The 22545-nt window shown below is 40.4% G+C and overlaps 1 protein-coding gene across 16 annotated transcripts in view; it reads left to right on the top strand.

Moving 5' to 3' along the window:
• Positions 1 to 22545, top strand: part of SORBS2 (sorbin and SH3 domain containing 2) — a 203065-nt gene that overhangs the window by 23693 nt on the left and 156827 nt on the right. For 8 of the 16 annotated variants that reach the window (XM_070757541.1, XM_070757539.1, XM_070757537.1 and 5 more), the window contains exon 1: positions 10678 to 10732. The gene's annotated coding sequence lies outside the window, so the exon portion shown is untranslated. Of the gene's footprint in view, positions 1 to 10594; positions 10733 to 22545 lie in introns of those variants that run through there. The other 8 variants (XM_070757547.1, XM_070757544.1, XM_070757543.1 and 5 more) reach the window with 2 other exon arrangements.

Genomic DNA, 22545 nt, shown 5'->3' with positions numbered 1-22545 from the left:
CGCACGTCCTTTTTTTTTTTTGGTGCTCGGAAATCAACAACGCGGATCCTTTAAGAACCTGCGCTTGCGTTCTGCCGGCTTTTTCCTTCCCGGGCTGGGTGGGGGGGAGGCGAAGGAGGCGCGGGCTTCTCCAAGCAGCAATGAAGGTGAAACAGGAGGGAGGGGTGAGAGTGAGGAGGCTTTTTTTTTTTGGCTCGCGTCGCGTGCGTTTGGCGCATTCTCTCCGAAAGTTTCTCCAGCGGCCGCGTGTCACTAAAAATGGCTACGCGTGTCAGTGCTGACACGCGTGTCATAGGTTCGCCATCACTGGCTTAGACTGTGGCTTCTTTTTCTCCTCCTGTCTCACAGATATTATCTCTCAGACCATTAAAAAAGGGTTCTAAGACATGTTTTAGAAGCTTTGTTGGCAGGTGCACCATCCTTTAATCTTGTTATTTTAAAATTTCCATCTGAAGAGGTTAATGTGGGCCCCTGGTATTAGAATTTTGAAGCAGCTGAGAAGCAGTTCTGGGCTTATCTAGTAACACTGACCTGTGTGAGAACCTTAGCTGATTTCCCTCTGGTTTTGTGCCATTCTGCTAAAAATTTGACAACACAACTTTTACTCTTTGCAGTGCTGCACCTGCAAGTACTGCTCAATCTACAAGGTGTTTAGTGACTAGCAAAGAAACATAGATGAACTATTGCCCACTTCCTGACTCCTAGACTGAAGGCAGGCATTGATCATTTTTCAAGGGAAGTATCCTGGTTGTGATGTTTACCTATCAGCTGAAAAATTCAAGTAGCTACACAGATACTCATAATATTGCTTCAGTATTGCAAGCTACCTTTTTTGTGTGTGAACTGCCCACTTAGTTTTCTGGTTTATTTTTCTCTTGTTCTATAGGTAATCTTCAATTTACAACCATAATGCAGCCCCATTATACTCACAAATTGCGATAGTTGTAAAGTGGATCACCAAATGACTAGATTTATTTTATAACCTTTTTTTTATAATGGTTGTTAATTGAACAGAGTCAGTAAACCTATTGTGTAATATGGGTTGGTTTTGCTGAAAACTGAAAGTAAATGCTGGTTTACAGCAAAAATATCTATTTATTTGACAAACCATGTACAAGATAGCAAGCATTGGTATAAACATAAACAAAAGCAAAGTAGGTACAGGTAAACTTGGACAATTGGATAGTAATACAGGAACAGTAGGCACAATGGTGCGCTTATGCATATTGTACAATATGGTACATGATTGTCGCACACTGCAAACAATGGTAATCAAGGCCAGTTGCCAAAACATACAGTCACATGACCATGGGATGTCAGCCAACAGAACTTCAGTACTGGTCATAAGTCCCTTTAGTACTTAACCTAAGTCACCGGTTGTAAGTCAAGGAGCTCTTGTATTGCCTATTCCTGGTACTTATATGTGCAAAATTTCAATCTTCCATATTCAGTTTGTAACTAAAAGAAAACCCCTTATTAAATAAGATACTTTCTTATAGTATGACAAACAACCCAATAACAACAATTTCATCTTGACTGAGATTGGAGACAATATCACATGAAATATCAGCAATTTTGTATATTTAGTGTAATTTAGAATTGTAAGCTAAGAATGCACAGAGAAAAAAGGATATCAATAATGCATTCCACCTTTACATTTGCAATTCCTAGGTAGATGACAGGATTTTTTAAAGTGAAATTTCAGCTTTGTTTTGCAGCAGTTGAGTATGAAATTGTCCCAGGTGATTATTTAAAAGGCTTTCTTTTCTTTTATTGTTTAAATTATTGGAATTTTTTTCCAGTTAAAATTTATGGCAAAGAGAACTTATGTCTGACATGCTGTAAAAGTGGAAGATCCATTCTTGGGTTATATTATTTCATCTCAACAGAGGAAGAATTTCATTTGTAAGTTTTCCATTAAAGAAACCTGTGACAATTAATTGACTATGCTTTGTTGTGGATAACGGCCTCAACTATCCTCTTACTTCCAAAACAGCTACATCCCACCAGGTCCACATGGTCACTTTTATTTGCTCCTAAAAATTGAGAAATAATTATGCACATCAATATTTTTAATGCATCTTTGAGGTGCAAAATAGTGACAACAATTGAAAACAAAAAAATATATCAAAACTTAAAACATTTTCTGTAGCTAAGCATTAGAACTGTTTAATTTCTGAAGTTCACTGTAAAGAGACTCTCACAGCTTCTGGAATTTGACATCTCAGGTGATTTTTTGACTCTGTAGACACAGTACACTGTGATTCTATGTGCCTCATATACTGTATTCCTTGTCATTCTGCATCCATAATTTCTTCTTTATTTAGCTACTCTGGTCACAAACAGCAGGAGATAGGTATCTTAGTACGATCCATCTTCCTGAATTGCTCTTAAGCCAGAATGAGCATTGTAAACATGACATTTCCTCCAGATTTTTTCTATCATTAAGCCTTTGCCTCATTCATGATTCTGTCAAGGTCCATTGTTCTTTGTTTCAAATATATAAATAGAGGCACAACACAGTATTGATGGGACTACTGGCAATTTTGCTTCCTGTGATCACCATATACCTTCCCTACATCCTGAAGACACTGGTCTTTTATTTGCTTAATTGATTGGGTCATTGATTGATTGATTGATTGATTGATTGATTGATACCCTGCCATTTGTACAAGGGCTCAAGATTGCATACTCAGTGCTCCCTCCTCTTCCGGTAAGTTGAGCTAAAGGAGAACAACTGGTTAAAAGTGAGTTTCTAAATCTTAGTGGAAGATTAGAACTCCTTGTGTCATTCCAGTACCTTAATCTTTTCACCACACTGATTTGCCATTGATGTTTCTTTTTCAAGGCAAAGAGTGCTCCTTTGATTCTGAGAATCACATCATAACAAATGTGGTAATGGGCCTATTATTCAGATAGTATTGCAGATTGAGGAAGAGTTTTGTTTCAGTGCTTTTCCTTAGCATCTCTCAGTATCCCCAAAATTGGAATGTCAAAAACAGTGTAGAACATTGGATGTAGAAAACAGTGATATCTGCTTTTCTATGTGCAAGTTTTCTTGATATAGGCATAAATTAATTTATAACTCCCTGGAGATTTAGTTAAACATGACTAGAATCTAAATCTTTAATTCTGCAATAACAAATAGTCTGAGAAGACAGAATAGATGGTGCAGAATTTATGACATCCAGTCCTATTTCAAATTCTATGCACTTTTTTGTACCTCTCCTTATGAAGAGAAATTTCAGCCTTCCTCTTTTCACACCCAAAGATCTAATCGTTGAAGGAAGTCATAACACATGCTTACATTCTTTACATTCTGTCTCTCTCCTGCCCAGACAATTTCTTCCTGGTCAAATAACATTCATATGCCATTGATAGAGCCCTAACACCTGAAACGTTTCTTTGCATAAACTATTATCTATTGTCTGGAAAGATATATTGAGAATTGATTAGAGTGTGTTTGCAATGCTTGTAAAACTTCTTGTTCCTTCTCCATAAAATGGATTGAGTTACTTAAAGTAGAACACTACAGACCAATCATCTTGTGTCTTTGTAAAGTCAAGTGAATGGATGAGAATCTGATCAATGCATTCAATCAGCTTTGTAAAAGCTCTATCAAGAACAGTGTTTGTCAATCTTGGCAACTTTTAAGACATGTAGCTTTGAACTCCCAGAATTCCCCAGCCAGCCATACATCCCAAAGTTCCAAAGGTTGAGAAACACTGATTTAGGATAAGAGTTGATACCATAATATAGAACAAGATTGAACTTGCAAATATATAAAAATAATATTCATTGTCTTCAAAATATTTGAACCATCTTATAAATTCGTCCAAACATGTTAGACAACAACTCCTACCAACCTCACTCAAAACTTCTGATTAAATATATTCTGGTTTACTCTAAGTCAAAGAATAGAGTTTGTGAGCAATTCTTTCTTTGAATAATTTCTCAAAGCAATAATTTAGTCTATAGTCATATTAGATGTTCACCCACTCTCTGTAATGGTAAAAAGTAGCTGTACATATTCAGCTGTGTAATGCATGTACAGTATGTATCCAATATTCATGTTCAAGTATATATAATCTGTATGCTATTATGAAAGTAATGATTTGATCTGATGTTTCATATTTCTTTATTAACATATCATTCCAGGGAGAAATATTAGAGAAATTTTGTTTAAAAAATGAATGCTCATTTTGGAGAAATTTAGGACAGGGATTGGTGAATTGGTGTCTTCCAGGTACTTTTTATATGATTCTCATACATCTTGCCATTAGCCAAGGGTTTAGGTTTGTTCTTATACTATCAATTTCAAGTCTCCAAGTAATATTATGATACAATATTGGGTGACCATGAGAAGGGTTTGTTGGTCCAAGAAAGGGTGTAACCTGCGCACAACCCACAGTTGCGCAAAGGCACTCTTGGCCTCTTTAAGTAGGAACAAGTCCAGGAGAACCCCCAGATTATTCACAGGGTCTGTTTGGTGCAGTGTCACCTCATCCAAGACCTAAGGAGGCAATTTTCCATGGGCCAAAGAACCCCAAGCCTGGAGCCGCACAGTCTTGCCATAGTTCAGTTTCAACCCATGGCTCCCCATCCAACTCTTAACATTTATTTTATTTTTATTTATTTATTTTATTTTATTAGATTTATTAGATTTATTTTATTAGATTTGGCCAGTGTTGTGCCTATTCACAAGAAGGGCAGTAGAGAAGAAGCTGGTAACTACAGGCCAGTTAGCTTGACATCAGTTGTAGTTAAAATGATGGAGACTCTACTCAAAAAGAGGATAAATCAGCACCTAAAAAACAATAACTTATTAGACCCAAATCAGCATGGCTTTACTGAAGGCAAATCATGTCAGACTAATCTCATTGATTTCTTTGACTATGTCACAAAGGTGTTGGATGAAGGTGGTGCCGTGGATATTGCCTACCTGGACTTCAGCAAAGCCTTTGATACGGTTCCACATAAAGAGCTGATAGATAAATTAGTGAAGATTGGACTTAATCCCTGGATAGTTCAATGGATTTGCAGCTGGCTGAAGCGTAGACATCAGAGAGTTATTGTTAATGGCGAGTATTCTGAGCAGAGTCAGGTTACAAGCGGTGTGCCACAAGGATCTGTTCTGGGTCCTATTCTTTTTAATATATTTGTGAGTGACATAGGGGAAGGTTTGGTAGGGAAGGTTTGCCTATTTGCCGATGACTCTAAAGTGTGCAATAGGGTTGATATTCCTGGAGGCGTCTGTAATATGGTAAATGATTTAGCTTTACTAGATAAATGGCCTAAGCAATGGAAACTGCAGTTTAATGTTTCCAAATGTAAAATAATGCACTTGGGGAAAAGGAATCCTCAATCTGAGTATTGTATTGGCAGTTCAGTGTTGGCAAATACTTCAAAAGAAAAGGATTTAGGGGTAGTGATTTCTGACAGTCTCAAAATGGGTGAACAGTGCAGTCAGGCGGTAGGGAAAGCAAGTAGGATGCTTGGCTGCATAGCTAGAGGTATAACAAGCAGGAAGAGGGAGATTATGATCCCACTATATAGAATGATGGTGAGACCACATTTGGAATACTGTGTTCAGTTCTGGAGACCTCACCTACAAAAAGATATTGACAAAATTGAACGGGTCCAAAGACGGGCTACAAGAATGGTGGAAGGTCTTAAGCATAAAACGTATCAGGAAAGACTTAATGAACTCAATCTGTATAGTCTGGAGGACAGAAGGAAAAGGGGGGACATGATCGAAACATTTAAATATATTAAAGGGTTAAATAAGGTCCAGGAGGGAAGTGTTTTTAATAGGAAAGTGAACACAAGAACAAGGGGACACAATCTGAAGTTAGTTGGGGGAAAGATCAAAAGCAACATGAGAAAATATTATTTTACTGAAAGAGTAGTAGATCCTTGGAACAAACTTCCAGCAGATGTGGTAGATAAATCCACAGTAACTGAATTTAAACATGCCTGGGATAAACATATATCCATCCTAAGATAAAATACAGAAAATAGTATAAGGGCAGACTAGATGGACCATGAGGTCTTTTTCTGCCGTCAGACTTCTATGTTTCTATGTTTCTATGTTTCTATGTATGCCGCCCCTCTCCATAGACTCGGGGCGGCTCACAGCAATAATAAGAACAATATACGGTAACAAATCTAATAATTAAAAAACTAAAAAAAAAACTTATTTTAAAATGAAACATACACACAAACATACCATGCATAAAATATATAGGCCAGGGGAGATGTCTCACTTCCCCCATGCCTGACGGCAGAGGTGGGTCTTAAGAAGTTTGCGAAAGGCAAGTAGGGTGGGTGCAGTCCTAATCTCCGGGGGGAGCTGGTTCCAAAGGGTTGGGGCCGCCACAGAGAAGGCTCTTACCCTGGGTCCTGCCAGCCGACATTGTTTAGTCAATGGGACCCGGAGAAGGCCAACTCTGTGGGACCTAACTGGTCACTGGGATTCATGCGGCAGAAGGCGGTCCCGGAGATATTCTGGTCCTCCAGACACTGCAAAAGGGAGGTCATAAAATTTGTTAACTTGCCTGGGGTTTAGATATACAATTGAGTATCATCAGCATATTGATGATATCTCAGTCCATGATGACAAATGATCTCACCCAACGGCTTCATGTAAATGTTGAATAGGAACGGAGAAAATACTGAACCCTTCAGGATCTGCAAATCAGTGGGCAAGGGTTGGATCTCTCTCCTCCTATCAACAGAGTGGCCACAGAGGAAGGAAGTTGAACAGGATATCACAGGTACCCTCATTCCAATCCCCAAAGCTGCTCCAGAAGGATACCATGGTCAATAGCAATAGCACTTAGACTTATATACCACTTTACAGTACTTTACAGCGGTTTATAAAGTCAGCATATTGTCCCCAATAATTTGGATCGTCATTTTACCCACCTTGGAAGGATGGAAGGCTAAGTCAACTTTGAGCCTGATGCGATTTGAACTGCCAAATTGCCAGCAGAGGTAGCCTGCAGTACTACATTCTAACCACTCCACCACCGAGGCTTCAATTGTATCGAAAGCCGCAGAGAGGTCAAAAGGATGGATGCATTACCCCCATCCCATTCCCACCTGAGATCATCAAAAAGAATGACCAATGTCATTTCTGTTCCATTTCCACACCTGAATCCTGACTGGTAGAGCTCTAGATAATTGTTTCATCATTGGATCAAAAATAACAAACCACACAAATGTGTCAGTGCTGAAACAATTTGAATGCATTGTTCCTCAGTATATAATAGAATATACAGTGAATATCAGGTATAGTTTGCAATCTGTGGTTGCAAACTAGAAATCTGTGCAGCTCCATGTATAAAAGCAATCCATTGGCCATGCCCCTTTTCCTCCCCAAATGATTCAAAGTTAAGTTGGCTGCTACTCAAACAGGAGATATAAATAATAAAGCAGCTCCTTTGCCTATAATTATCCTTTTAATTCTAATTTACTTTTACTTTAGCTTTGTGCTAAAGAAATAGATCCGTTTAATGTTAAACAAAAGAATCCATTAATTGGAATATAAATCTAAACCCTTCTTACTAGTTTTACTGGCACAAGCAATGGTCTAAATAAGAAAGGTACAGTGATACCTTGCCTTACAAACTTAATTGTTTCCGGGATGAGGTTCTTAAGGTGAAAAGTTTGTAAGACGAAACAATGTTTCCCATAGGAATCAGTGGAAAAGCGATTAATGCGTGCAAGCCCAAAATTCACCCCTTTTGCCATACGAAGCACCAGTTTTTGCACTGCTGGGATTCCCCTGAGGTCCCCCTTCACGGGAAACCCCACCTCCGGACTTCTGTGTTTTTGCAATGCTGCAGGGGAATCTCAGCAGGGGAATCCCAGCATCGCAAAAACGGGTGCTTCGCTGGCAACGGAAGTCCAGAGGTGGGGTTTCCCAGCGAAGGGAGCATCAGTGAAATTGCAGCATCGGAAAAACATTGAAGTCCTCAAAACCCCACCTCCAGACCTCTGTGTTTTTGCGATGCTGCGATTTCACTGAAGCTCCCCTTGCTGGGAGGGGAAAAACGGGTGCTTCGCTGGCAACGGAAGTCCAGAGACGGGGCATCCCAGCGGTGATGGTGGGTTTGTAAGGTGAAAATAGTTTGTAAGAAGAGGCAAAAAAATCTTAAACCCTGGGTTTGTATCTCGAAAAGTTTGTATGATGAGGCGTTTGTAAGATGAGGCATCACTGTATTCTGATTAGCTTAGTCATGCAGTAGTCTACTGACTAAAACTAATGTTGTTCTTGCCCTATACTCCAAAACTATTCTGGTTTCCTGGTCAATTCTGTCTGAAATCCCATAAACTGCCTTCTGCCAGTTTAGCCTACCTGTCCATTCTAGACTATAATTCTCCTTTCTATGACTGTTGCCCAATCCTTTTTAACTGCACACTTACTAGGACTGAAGCTAAGTCCTTCTATATGCAAACATTGTTGTGGTTTCTTTGATGCCCAATGTGAATGCCAAAGAAACCAAGCATACTAATTTTCTTCCCCCTTCCCTTCTTCACTTCCTCCTTACCATTTTAGTTATTTAGCACTGTATTATTAAATTATTAAGCCTTCTTCATTCTCCCATTTGGTGAAGATAAATGCAAGGAATATCCATAAATGGAGTAGCAGCAGTAATGGTTGAATCAACTGGAAGGTTGAGCTCTGAAGCTTTTGCAATATTACAGTTTAATATGAAAGAGTCATTCACACCTACTTAATCACAATTTGCAGCTTGCTAAATGCAGTACTGACTATGTTCAAGACTTTCCTCCCACATAGCACATTGGCAAAAGCAAACAAAATTATGGCTTAGCAAAGTATATGCCAATTAGTAGAACATTTTATAAGTACTGTATTGCTTATATTGAATCGGAGACAACAATTATGTTGCTTACATTTAATCAGAGACAACAATTAAAAAAAATGTTCAAGAGAATGTTCATGCTACTGTTTTATTTGAATAAAATATGAATTCTAGGAAATCCATTAGTTGAGTATTTTTCTTAAAAAGATACCATTCCCTAAGTGAGTTTATATTGCTGAGTTTTGTATTAACAGTACTTCTTCACTCTCCTGAAAATATCCTGTGTATCAAGCACCAAGGTATAGAATTAATTTACCCCTTTCAACAGGTTATAAAAATTTGATTGGCCCTAAATGGAATGGAACAACCTACCAGGTGATGTTGTGAACTCCAACACTGGACATTTTTAAGAGAAGATTGAACTGCCACTTGACTGGTGTGCTATAGGGTTCCTGCTTGGGCAGGGGGTTGAACCTGATGGCCTTCATGGTCCCTTTCAACTCGTAACAATAAATAAATAAAATCTGAGTGGAAGATTTAAAAATTGTCTTGGGTTTTGTTTTTTGGGGTTTTTTTGTGTGTGTGTACTTATTTTTCAATCTAATAGGGAACATCCTTTGAAGAATGTTTCAGAATAAATATGAGTAATACGGTGGTTTCTGGATTACTTCTGCAAAACATACTTAGGAAATCAAACAATACACACTCTTCTAGACATCCTGGAAAGTTCACTGACATATGGGAAAGGGCTAATTCACAAATAATTACCTTTTCCTTCCTGATGGTAATGATACCCTTAAAACAAAGATATTTTCTGAAATTTGTTCCTGCCAAGATATTTACATTTCTCTCAGTCACAGCTTTTCATCTGCAAAAGATATATTTAAAAAAACTTTATAAAATAATGTTTTGTTTATTTACCTGTTTAGTACCCAAACATTGAAGCTTCAGCAAGCTACAACATCAAATGTTCAAACCCATAAAAACATGCTGAATCTAAAGATTAAACTTTTTATTAAAAAAAAAGATGTGTTGAACATGTTTTGAACATGGTGGGTGCCTAAATATATCAAATATATAATAATTATGCCATTCTAAGTTGAAGAGAGCTTGATTGTTTATCTTTCATGGCAGTGAGTGAAAATGTAATTGCAATACTGATTGGTTTCGGATTCCCTGTTAGTTAAATACTACAGTGTCAACAGCTTCTGTCACTAACATTCAGAAATCATAGCTGCTACAAATCATAGCTGAGTGACTGATTCAAAAAAATTAGTTGCAAACTGGAAATAAACTGGTGGCTTCCCTTTTAGGAAGCTGAGTTTGTTCCTGGACACCGATGCCAAAAAGATCCAAAACATTGGATGGGAAAGAAAGTAAGAGGAGAATGAACTTCTGTTCAGAAAAACTGGCATGAGTCTGACCGAAATTAGAAGCACAACATTTTCTGTGCTTGCCACGCTGGTTACTGGGTCCAAGAAAAATTAAGGTGATTGTGGTCTGGTTCTGGTGCAAACACACAGTGTACTTTTTCAAATAGCCTGAAAATTGATTTTTCTCAACATTTAAAAAGTGGATGTGGAATTTGAGCGGCAGACCAAGTTCTCCTAAGTTTCCTGCCTATGTACTTTTCTGGTTTCTCCTACTGCGGACAAATCCGCCAAGTGCTGAAAATAGCTCAAATGCTTCTAGAACAGTAGCAGCAGCCAGCAGCTGAAATTCTTTCCTGCTCTTATCGCCTTCTCTTTTTCTCCTGATTACAGGTTCTTGTTCTTCAGTTAAACTTAGACCTTTAGAGGAACTAAGCATTAAGAGAAGACCGGGTTAACAAGATCTGGATGTACAAGAAGAAAAATACTAATATCTCCGACATATCAAAAACAGAAAGACTCGTCTGACTGGTAATTCTCTACTATTTTTGTCTGTCTTGAGGATTTTCAGTTTTGTTCTGCATTCTTAGCTAATGTTTCTAGACTATAAATTATCGTTCTGTAAGAACTTGCCACAAGAGTTATACTTCTTTCTCATTTTTCTTTCTCGTTGTGTTTCTTTCTCGTTGTGTATCTTTCATATGCAGATATTACATAAAGGTTTTGTGAGGCTGGATGACTTTTGCTCAACACTTAATTATTCAGAAAACAATGCCAATTATGTTCATAATTAATTCTAAGTAGAGAATGATAATTTAATTCCTTGAATTTGTATTTTCTGTCTGGTTATTCCATTTGAAAAGTTTTAAACAAGTCTACAGTTGACGGTAAATCATTTGTTCTTCAGAATTGGATGTCTTTTTGAGAAAATCTCATTTTTATAGTGCGCTGGTCAAATCAGCAAAAACCTACAGAAATAAAAACATATTTCTTTGGGTTTTGTTGATTTTTATGAGTCCACCAAATCCTGATATAATACCTTTTAGGATCCATTTACATTTCTGTATGTCAGGTTTGTTTTGCAAGAAAAGCTGCATCTCTTCCTGAGTACATTAACTGGTTTTGACTCGCTGTCTCCTTTAGCTTCCTTTTGTTTATTAACTCTATCCAAACCTCTACCGTTGGCTAAAGTTCCTTTGTGTCATTTTTTCTTTCAATAATAATATATATCAATATGATCACTATCCTTCCTTAAACTTGCTTTAATTATAACTTTCTCTTCTTTCAACTCTTTCTTCAGTCTACTGTACTGCATTTAGCAGAATGATAAAGGCTGGTCTGACAGCTAGATGGGAATTTTGATTGGTCTCCCAAAACATACAGTGGGTGACAGATTGGGGAAGATAGTATTTTATAGTCACCAGCCAAGAATAACAACAGCAATCAGTCACAGAGTATCTGCTAGAATAAAAAGGGATGCAGAATTAGAGTAAAAATAGAGGATGATCTTGGAAAATCTTTTTAAAGAAGGGTTGCCACTCATATGATGCTCCACAAATATGTTCTGTTCTTTGGAACCCACCAGTTATATGGTTCCTTATATTTTCACTGAGTAAGAGCAAATGTAAGAGTAATTGGGGCAAACACCGAAGAAAGCCAGAAGAACTACAAACTGGAATAAGAATTAGTCTGAATGCAGTTCTCCAAATAAGAGTAATCCTACCTCAGTTTGTCCATTTGGGGAAGGCAAAGGCTGGCAAACATGTCAATATTCAATTATGGTATTAACTTTTTGTGAAAATGCAAGAAACATTTTCTGCACAGTAATTTTCCACTAGTTCAATATTTAAATGCCCTCATTTAGCTTCCAAGAGCAAATTGAATACAAATAATTGCTTTCGTATTAGGAGCAAGTAAAGCCAAGTTGAAGTCTAGGATTAATTTTTGTAGCAAAAGACTTTCTAGCAAATAAGGGTCTGTAACTGACAGGCTGACATAACTTGAATGGAAGGGATGTAAACCCAGAGCTGTCGTTCTACTGAGTGAAGGGGAAATCTCTGGAGGGGAATGGAATGCCTTTCTTTTAGCAAATACACCTCTGCATTCATAAAGAACAAACAGTAACATTCTGTGCAGATTTCCTCTTTGACAGTGTATTCTTTGTTCACTCTCCAGTACTGGTGTCAAGTAAGTTATTGAGAAAAAAAAATACTATTTGGATTTTTGAAAATTTACCTGACTCAGTCTTCAGGAACTCCGTAATGTTAAAGAAATATTAGCATAGCAGATATTAGTTAAATAAATAAGTAATTATATGCAGACTTAGTAAGAGCAGTTGAACATAGGAAAACTTTATTTCTGAGAAAATGTATATAGGATTGATTGATAAAGGACTGGGAACCAGCACCAGTGTTTGTATAAATATTCAAATATGAAAGTTACATGCATCAGTTGCTAGGGTTTTAGAGCAAAAATGCTGCCCCATAGCAGTATTTTGTAATCCTAGCTGAGTACTCAGTACTCTTCCCTAGCTTCTTCACAAATGTTGGAATTCAGTTCTCATAATATTTACCCAATGTATTATCAACAGATTGGGAATATCTATATTATCCCATGATCAACTCAGCCTACTTTACATTCTGTTCTTTCACCTCTCCACAACCTATATGAAACCTTTGCCTCCAAAGTGATAAATTCGATACTTTTTATGAAGAGATTAGGACTGTAACTTTCTATGCATAGTGGTTTGCAATGTGATTGAATAAAAAGGCAAGGGTGCCTTCAAACCAATACTGTACTAGCTCTTAGAATTGCAATTATATATATTATTATATTTGTTTGTTTGTTTAATCAAGTATGTATTGGTAGTATACATAGATGTAACGCTGTTTATATACGTGAGATGGATAGTGCACTTATGCATGAGGTTAGCTCTCGTGGATGCTTGTGTTGTTTGTTGTATTGGTTCATAACATTTACAGCCCTGAGTTTTCCCATGGTCATCTTTCCAAAAACCAGCCCAGTCCCACTCTACATAATTGAATTCTGTTTGTAGAGTAGAGTCCGCGGAGAGGGGCGGCATACAAGTCTAAATAATAATAAATAAATAAATAAATAAATCAGTCCTAAAAAGGTCAAAGAATAAGTGTATTCTAATACAGTTTAACATTAGTGAAAGCATATGTAGAATATATTTAAGAATCCTAATAAAGAAATTTATTTTGAATTTGTGCCTTTCCTTTTCTGAGAAACCACAAACAGCTTATTTGTCATAATCGTGTGATCAGAAGAAAAATCTCCCGTAGAAGGGAATGTGACTTCTAAACAAATGAAATACTGTATAAAGTTCAGGTCTGGATTAAATCTAAAGCTATACAGTGATGCTTATAGAAGTGGTTTATCCTATACTTCTCTTTTTTCTGCAGTCTTTTTCTGTCTTCTCTCCCTCCCCTGCCCCATAAATGGATGGTACTTCTGCCTGATTTTTTTTCCTGTTCTACTCAGCATTCTGCCCCACCTTCTCAATTCTTTTTTCTAATATTTTCAGATTGTACTAATGCCACAGAGAATATAGCTTGTGTATCTTCATTTCTGTCACCCAATTTGCTTTATCTAAATCTAGATTCAACATATTCGGTCTCTAACTTTACAAAATAAGCAGTAGACTGAGCTCTTTATTTGATTTCAATATGTTTAACATAGCATGAGTTAAATACTCCAGGAAGAGAACAAAGAGAACATTAATTGTTCCACTGAGAAAATACTTTTAAGATTTTGTCTTCACTGGAAGGACAGAAATTTTGGGAAGAAGCTGTGCATATCATGAAAGACCAAGACTGGATTTTACTTATTAGTAAAGGAAGTTCTTTTCTTGTCTACAGAACCAATGCATGTTTGTGCAGATAAACAATCATTATTCTATTTTTCTTATTTTACAAATAAGAAAAATTTTACTGAATAATTTTATATCAGAAAGTAGGCTATATGTTGTCAAAACAGAGTTATAAAATGAAATGGAAATGCTGGCATAAAGTGAAAAGAATTGAGGGGGGAGGCAAGCAGAGAAATAGTGAGGAAAGCTATTGTGTTCCTTTTTAAAGAAAAATCCTGCCCTATACTAAAATCATCAATTCATCCTTCAGAAAGCTGTTTTTCATATCTTTTATTTTTATTTTTACACACACGCACAAATATACACACACTCACTCACACACAAACACATCTTAAAAACACATGCACTTTTATGCTTTTGGAATGTACATACTCCTCTTTGATTTTGGTTAGTGGTAGTGGTAATAGTGATCTGTTTGCCCAAAACATTGATATATATGGTAATACGCTTTCCAATTTTTTTCCACTTGGCTAAATAGGAATCATGTTATTTTCCTTCCTGTTGGATGATGAAACTTCCTTATACAGAAACAGCTCAGTGATATTTTAAGCAGTGGAGATAAAACATCAAATGGTTTTATTGGCTGGACTTTTCTTCTTCTTCTATATCTTCAGGGGTAGATTCCTTCCAGTTCAGACCAATGAGAAGAAGCAAATTGGCAGTGTGTTAAGTAGGAACCCACCCCAGTACATCATGTCATGTCCAAAGCTGTTTGTATCTTGAAGATTAAAATAACCTTCGGTGGAAGGCATTCAGGAAGGGAATTTATTGAAATGAATGAAACAGTAGGCAAGCATTAATTGAATTGAGGTCACGTTGATGACAATGGATGCATGGAGATAGACATTTGAGAAATTTATCAGATTTTATATTGTTTACTTGTTATTATTTTGATCATAAAGTCTTTCTGGATTCTTATTAGTGAGGAATATTAGTGTGAATATTTTTTCCTGTTTGAATTTGACTTCGTGAAGAATACATAGGGTGAGTTTGTTTAAAAAATTGGGCAATGCATATTTCCCTTTAATCTCTACCACAAAGTTAAAAACTATATATTATGGCTATAAGGAGGAAACAAAACTAGAAAATTGTTATTGTGTTATATTATACTAGGCCAGTGATAGCGAACCTTTTAGGGACTGAGTTCCCAAACTGCCACCCAAAACCCAATTATATATTGCAAAGTGACAACCTGTTCTTACTAATGACTTGGTAGGTGTGGCTGGGATGGTGGTCATGTGACTGAGTGGGCATGGCGAACTCTACATTAGTCATGTGGGTGATGCCTGTATGAGACAGGCAGGGCTGGGAAGGGAATCCTGGGATTGCTGGTGGGTGGGGCCAGTGGGCTTAGAAAGGACAATGTGAACTGTGTTGCCACCTGCATCAAGCTAGATTGGTGACTCAGAACGTGAGCAAGCCAGTGGTGCTTCCTTCCAGCCTACTTGAAAAGCCGTATGCCGCAACAGGAAGCTGGAGTTGGAAATTTTGCCCCCCTCCAACCCGCGCTCAGCTTGGCAACAGGACTGTTTCTCTCTGCATCCTTTTCCTATTTTGTCTGCCAGATCAGCACAGCACAGCTAGCTTTGCTGGCCACTGCAGCTAGGAATCTCAAAGCCAAGAATGAACATTTGTGTTGAAACTAACCCAGAGCTGGATTGGCCACCTGAAAACCCCATCTCTGAGCCCAGCCAAACATTTGTACACCACTCGCTGAGACAGAGGGTGGGGAGGAGCTAATAGGTTCCAAGCTAAGTGCCTGAAGAAGCCCAGCTGGCTGGCAGAGAGGCAGGGCATCACAACACAGGCATCTCTGCAGGAAAAGAAACTGCTTTTTTTTTTTTTTGCTGAGCAGAGACAAAGTGACTGTGTGCGTGCCCACAGAAAACTCTGCTTGCCAGGTCTAACACGCATGATATAGGTTCAGCATCACAGTACTGAGCTATTCACTTGTATTTAATATTCATTCATTCATTCATTCATTCATTCATTCATTCATTCATTCATTCATTCATTCATTTGTTGATAGAGCTGAGAGAGACCTTGCAGGTCAAGTCCAACCCTCTGCCAAGGTAATCCTACAGCACCCCAGCCAAATGACAGTCCAATCTCTTTTGAAAGTGTCCAGGGTTGGGGCATTCACAACCTCCGCTGGCAGGCCGTTCCACTGGTTGATCGCTCTGACTGTCAGGAAGTTCTTCCTTATTTCCAGGTTGAATATCTCCTTGGTCAGCTTCCAACTGTTGTTTCTCATCTGGCCCACTGGTGCCCTGGAGAATAGTGTGGCCCCCTCCTTTCTGTGGCAACCCCTCAAGTACCTGTACAGTGTTATCATGTCCCCCTTGGCCCTCCTTTTCTCAAGGCTATCCATACCCAGTTCGAGCAGTCTCTCTTCATAAGTCTTGGTTTCTAGTCCCCTAATCATTTTGGTTGCTCTTTTTTGCACCTTCTCCAGGGTTTCAATGTCCCTTATGAAATGTGACCAGAATTGAATGCAGTACTCCAGGTGAGGTCTGACCAGGGTGTAATAGAGTGGTATTAATACCTCCCTGGTCTTGGAGTGTATCCCCCTGTTGATGCAGCTTAAAATTGTGTTGACCTTTTTAGCTGCTGCTGCACAGTGCTGGCTCATGTTTAGTTGATTATCCACCAAGACTCCAAGATCTCTTTCACAGTCGCTATTGCTAAGTGGGGTTTCTCCCAGATTGTATGCACGTCTAGGGTTTTTTTTACCTATATGTAGGGCCTTGCTCTTCTCAACCTTGAAAATCATTTTGTTGATTTAGGCCCACAGCATTATTTTGTCAAGGTCTTTCAGTATTTTGAGCCTGTCCTCTAGGGTGTTGCTTGTTTCCAGTCTTCCGGTAGGTCTCCGGTGGTCCAGGATTTTTGGTAGATGAGGAGAAGTGGTTCTGCTATGGTGTCTGCCAGTTCTTTTAGGACTTTGGGGTGAAGTCCATCTGGTCCTGGTGATTTGTACTCGTTGAGTTCCCACAGATAGTCCTTTATTGTGTTTTTGTCTGTGTTGAGTTCGATTCCGGGTCTGTATATTGTAGTTGCAGGTTGGTTGGTTGGTGGTTCCTTTTTGTGTGAAGACTGATGCAAAGTAGGCGTTGAGCAGCTGTGCTTTATCTTTGTTGTCTGTGATTTCATTACCGTCTTCGTTTTTTAGTATAGTGACTGTTTCCTTGATTTTCTTCTTGTTGTTTATGTGATGGAAGAAGCTTTTTTTTTATTGTCACTGACTTTCATTGCAAGGTATTGTTTATGTTGGGCCTTTGCTGTTCTTATTTTTTGTTTTCAGGTTCTGGCTGTTTGCTGAAATGCCGCCTTATTTCTATGGAATTTGTTAACGAGGCACTTTCATACATTTCTAACCATTGTGCTACCATACCCTTTCTTAAACCGTTTGTTCTCTCAAGATTTAGTAAAAACACATTCCTCTCCTAGATTAAGGACACAAAGAATTTGGAACAAATAACTAATTATTTTGCATGTTTTAGTCAGGGAAATAAAATCTGGATAATTCTACATGCTACATGTCCAGTACCTGAACTAAATATTTTTGGAGGCAGATAGGGTGTGTTGTAAATTTGAGTGGTTTAAAATCATCTTGAAATTTACTTGTCCATATCTTTCTTTAGTATTTACTGTCAACAAACTGTTCATTGTGATTAACAAACTTATATGGTGGGGGAGTTAACTTTTTTTCATAATCTCATCTAGTCAAGCACTACTTGAAGTGACCGTAATGCAGTTGTCCTTGGGCAGGCTGCTCCCATGGTGACATTCTGTGCTTGGGCATATGCTTAAGATCAGAATAGTTCCATTCCACTATGTAAGTTACAGAAGATGAGTAATCCTTATCATGCTGTTGGTTTTTGATATCTGTCTAGCCCTCGGCAGATCTTCTCTTTACAGAGCATGTTGGAAAGGTTGTCAGTAGCTTGATTTTCTCTTTTAAAATTCTGCTTGCCAAATTGGGATGATAATAATAATGAATTCCTACACTAGGAACATGCCAAAATAATACAAATCTGTTTTCTTCTGTGTCTCTGGTTAGGTGAACAGCTAAATTAGGAGTACAAAATTGTGGAGGCTTAAGAACATCCTTCGATTTTCAATGCTCTGTCAGAAATGAAGACAAAACAATGTATGGATCATGGCGCTGTTTCTTATTATTATCCTTACTTTTAGACCCAATCCATTTTTTCATCTTAAATCTTATTTAGAGATTTAAGATACACTTCCTGTCAGAATGAGACAGCTTGCCACAGCCAACTTGCTGTATCCAACTCACCATGGCCAATTCCCTGTGAGACAACTCACCCATGGCCAACTTGCCGCAGGACAATTTATCACAGAAGAGTTTAACAATTCAATTTAATTTTTAAACAATTGTCATTCATATTTCATTCTGGTCCTCTTTAATATTAGTGTCACTCTTGACCCACAGCAAATTATCCCATGGCGAGGTAGCCATGACAAATTGACATGTAGTGAATTGGCCATGGGAGTTGGCCGTGACAAATTGTCATACACCCCCCTCCTATCTTATCAAATTCTAAGGTAGCAAAAAAGGTCTATATCTTTTTTGAACTGCATGAATGAATCATCTTTTCAATTATTAGGGTTTTTCAACTTCAATCTCTGTGAAGTAGGAAATCTCTATCAATTTTCAAGTTAAGTATAGTACAGTTCTTTGACTTGCCAGATGTAAGGGCTGGAGTATTACAACACCACTGGAATGTATAGGACTTACATTAAATTGTCACACTATTTAGGATGTTTTTTTGTAACTGGTGGAATTTTGAGAGCTTTTTTTCTTTTTCCAGAGGCATTAAAACTCCCATTGTCAGTTTCTTAGGCAGATCATACAGGAAATGCAGCCAGATAAGCTATTTCTACTTTATTATAAGGCTATCTAAACTGAATGTTGGAAGTCTGAAAACAAAAAACCTCCTGCCATCTTCTTGTCAGCCCTTTCTCACCAATATTGTCTCTTTTCTGACTGTTTCCTAGACCGCATTTCTTTGTTTCATCTCCTAAGGTCTTTCTTATATACCCATGATGGTGGACCTATGGCATGTGTGCCACAAGTGTGGAGTCATATTGGTGAGCACACAAACTCAGCTGATTTGGGGGCCTTCTGGGCCCACTGGGAGTCAGGAAATAGCCTGTTTTCAGCATCTGAAGAGGGTGGAGAAGGTCCAGTTTTTGCTCTTCCCAAGCTTCAGAGCCTTTCTAGGACCCTGGGGAGGGCCAAAACGCCCTTCCCCATGCCTCCAGAAATCCTCTGGAGGCCAAAAGTGGCCCATTTCCCAACTTCTTCAAATTGGGAAATGGGCCATTTTTGGCCTCCAGAGGGCCCCCAGGTGGGGGGGAAGACTGTTTTCACCCTCCTCAGGGTCCTAAAAAGGCTCCGAAGCCTGGGTAGAGAGAAAAATGGGCATGTTATCACATGCAAAAAAAAAATGGAACTTCCAGTTAACTGGAAGTCAGCAAATGAAATGTTTCTAGCCACCAGAGGACCTCCAGGAGGAGGAAGGCCATTTTCGCCCTCCCCAAGCTGCTAGAAATGCTCTGAAGCCTGGGTAGAGAGAAAAACAGGTGTGCTATCACATGCCAAGGGCAGGGCATATGTGTCTGGGTATGCCTACACCCCCCATGCTCCCACTTTTGGCACATGAACCAAAAAAGGTTCACCATCACTGCCATGGGAAGGGGGGGAGGAGTGGCTATTGTAGCCAGGGAGAGCCTCCATCTGCGTAGACTCGTTGCTCCTGAGATCGCGGGTTGTGAGTCACTCCTTGTGAAGTTGGACTTAGGGGTTCAGGTGGGCTTGTTACTCACGTACCTGCCTCCCAGCTGCGTGTCAACAGCCCTGCCTGTGCTGCTCGAAGAGGTGGCCGGGCTGGCGGTGGAGTTCCCTGGACTCATTGTCCTGGGGGACTTCAATCTGCCGTCGCTCGGCGGTTCCTCAGGATTAGCACAGGAGTTCATGGCCACCATGACAGCCATGGACCTGACTCAAGTAGTTCAGGGTCCGACTCACGAGGGTGGACACACACCCGACATGGTATTCCTCTCGGAGCAATTGAATAGTGGTCTGAGACTAAGGGGCTTAGAAGCATTGCCTTTGTCATGGTCAGACCATTTTCTACTGCGGCTCAACTTCCTGGCTCCAATCCTCCCCCGCAGGGAGGCGGAACCGATTAGGAGGTTCCGCCCCAGACGCCTGATGGACCCTGAGGGCTTTCAGAAGGCGCTTGGGGTTTTACCAGATTCGCTCGTCCACAGCTCGGCAGAGTCTCTTGCTGAGGCCTGGAACAAGGCTGCAGCGGAGGCTCTTGACCGAATTGCGCCACTGCAACCTCTCTGTGGCACTAGACCCCGTAGAGCTCCATGGTTCAACGAGGAGCTCCGGGAGTTGAAACGCCAGAAGAGACGTCTAGAGAAGCGATGGAGGAAGAGTAAGTCCGAATCCAACCGAACACTTGTAAGAGCTTTTATTAAGACTTACAAAGTGGCGCTCAAGGCGGCAAGATGCGCGTACCATGCCGCCTTGATTGCATCAGCGGAATCCCGCCCGGCTGCCCTGTTTAGGGTGACCCGCTCCCTTCTAAATCAGGGGGGAGTTGGTGAACCCTTGCAGGGCAGTGCTGAGGAATTTAACTCATTTTTCGCTGATAAAGTTGCTCGGATCCGAGTGGAACTCGACTCCAATTGCATAGCAATATCGGCTGACAATGAGTCAGTCGAAGTGACTGGGGCTAAACGTCTTTGTCCATCTGTATGGGAGGAGTTTGACTTGGTGACACCTGATGAAGTGGACAAGGCCATTGGAGCTGTGAGTTCTGCCACCTGCTTACTGGATCCGTGTCCCTCTTGGTTGGTTTCGGCCAGTCGAGAGGTGACACGGAGCTGGGTCCAGGAGATTGTCACCGCCTCCTTGGGGAGGGGGTCCTTCCCGGCTCCTTATAAGGAGGCACTTGTGCGCCCCCTCCTCAAGAAGCCTTCCCTGGACCCAGTCGTGCTTAATAACTACCGTCCAGTCTCCAACCTTCCCTTTATGGGGAAGGTTGTTGAGAAGGTGGTGGCGCTCCAACTCCAGCGGTCCTTGGAAGAAGCCGATTATCTAGGGCCTCAACAGTCGGGTTTCAGGCCCGGCTACAGCACGGAAACTGCTTTGGTCGCGTTGATGGATGATCTCTGGCGGGCCCGGGACAGGGGCTTGTCCTCTGTCCTGGTGCTTCTTGACCTCTCAGCGGCTTTCGATACCATCGACCATGGTATCCTTCTGCGCCGACTGAAGGGGTTGGGAGTGGGAGGCACTGTTCTCCAGTGGTTCTCCTCCTACCTCTCCGGTCGGTCGCAGTCGGTGTTAGTGGGGGGTCAGAGGTCGACCTCTAGGTTTCTCCCTTGTGGGGTACCTCAGGGGTCGGTCCTCTCCCCCCTGCTATTTAATATCTACATGAAACCGCTGGGTGAGATCATCCAAGGGCATGGGGTGAGGTATCATCAATATGCGGATGATAGCCAGTTGTACATCTCCACCCCATGTCCAGTCAGCGAAGCAGTGGAAGTGATGTGCCGGTGCCTGGAGGCTGTTGGGGACTGGATGGGTGTCAACAAACTCAAACTCAATCCAGACAAGGCGGAGTGGCTGTGGGTGTTGCCTCCCAAGGACAATTCCATCTGTCCATCCATTACCCTGGGGGGGGAACTACTGACCCCCTCAGAGAGGGTGCGCAACTTGGGCGTCCTCCTCGACCCACAGCTGACATTGGAACATCATCTTTCGGCTGTGGCGAGGAGGTCGTTTGCCCAGGTTCGCCTGGTGCACCAGTTGCGGCCCTATTTGGACAGGGAGTCATTGCTCACAGTCACTCATGCCCTTATCACCTCGAGGTTGGATTACTGCAACGCTCTCTATATGGGGCTACCTCTGAAAAGTGTTCGGAAACTTCAGATCGTGCAGAACGCAGCCGCGAGAGCCATCGTGGGGCTTCCCAGATTCGCCCACGTTTCTACAACACTCCGTGGCCTGCATTGGCTGCCGATCAGTTTCCGGTCACAATTCAAAGTGTTGGTCATGACCTTTAAAGCCCTACATGGCATTGGACCAGAATACCTCCGGAACCGCCTACTGCCGCACGAATCCCAGCGGCCGATAAGGTCCCACAGAGTTGGCCTTCTCCGGGTCCCGTTGACTAAACAATGTCGTCTGGTGGGCCCCAGGGGAAGAGCCTTCTCTGTGGCGGCCCCGGCCCTCTGGAATCAACTCCCCCCGGAGATTAGAACTGCTCCCACCCTCCTTGTCTTCCGTAAACTACTTAAGACCCATCTATACCGCCAGGCATGTGGGATTTGAGACACCTTTCCCCCAGGCTTATTATAATTTATGTTTGGTATGTATGTGCTGTTTGGTTTTTTAAATTGATAGGGTTTT

This window comes from Erythrolamprus reginae, chromosome 7 (assembly GCF_031021105.1).
Source record: "Erythrolamprus reginae isolate rEryReg1 chromosome 7, rEryReg1.hap1, whole genome shotgun sequence".
Classification (NCBI taxonomy): domain Eukaryota; kingdom Metazoa; phylum Chordata; class Lepidosauria; order Squamata; family Dipsadidae; genus Erythrolamprus; species Erythrolamprus reginae.
Note: the sequence above shows the minus strand (reverse complement) of the source record. Positions and strands in the feature narration are given on the sequence as shown.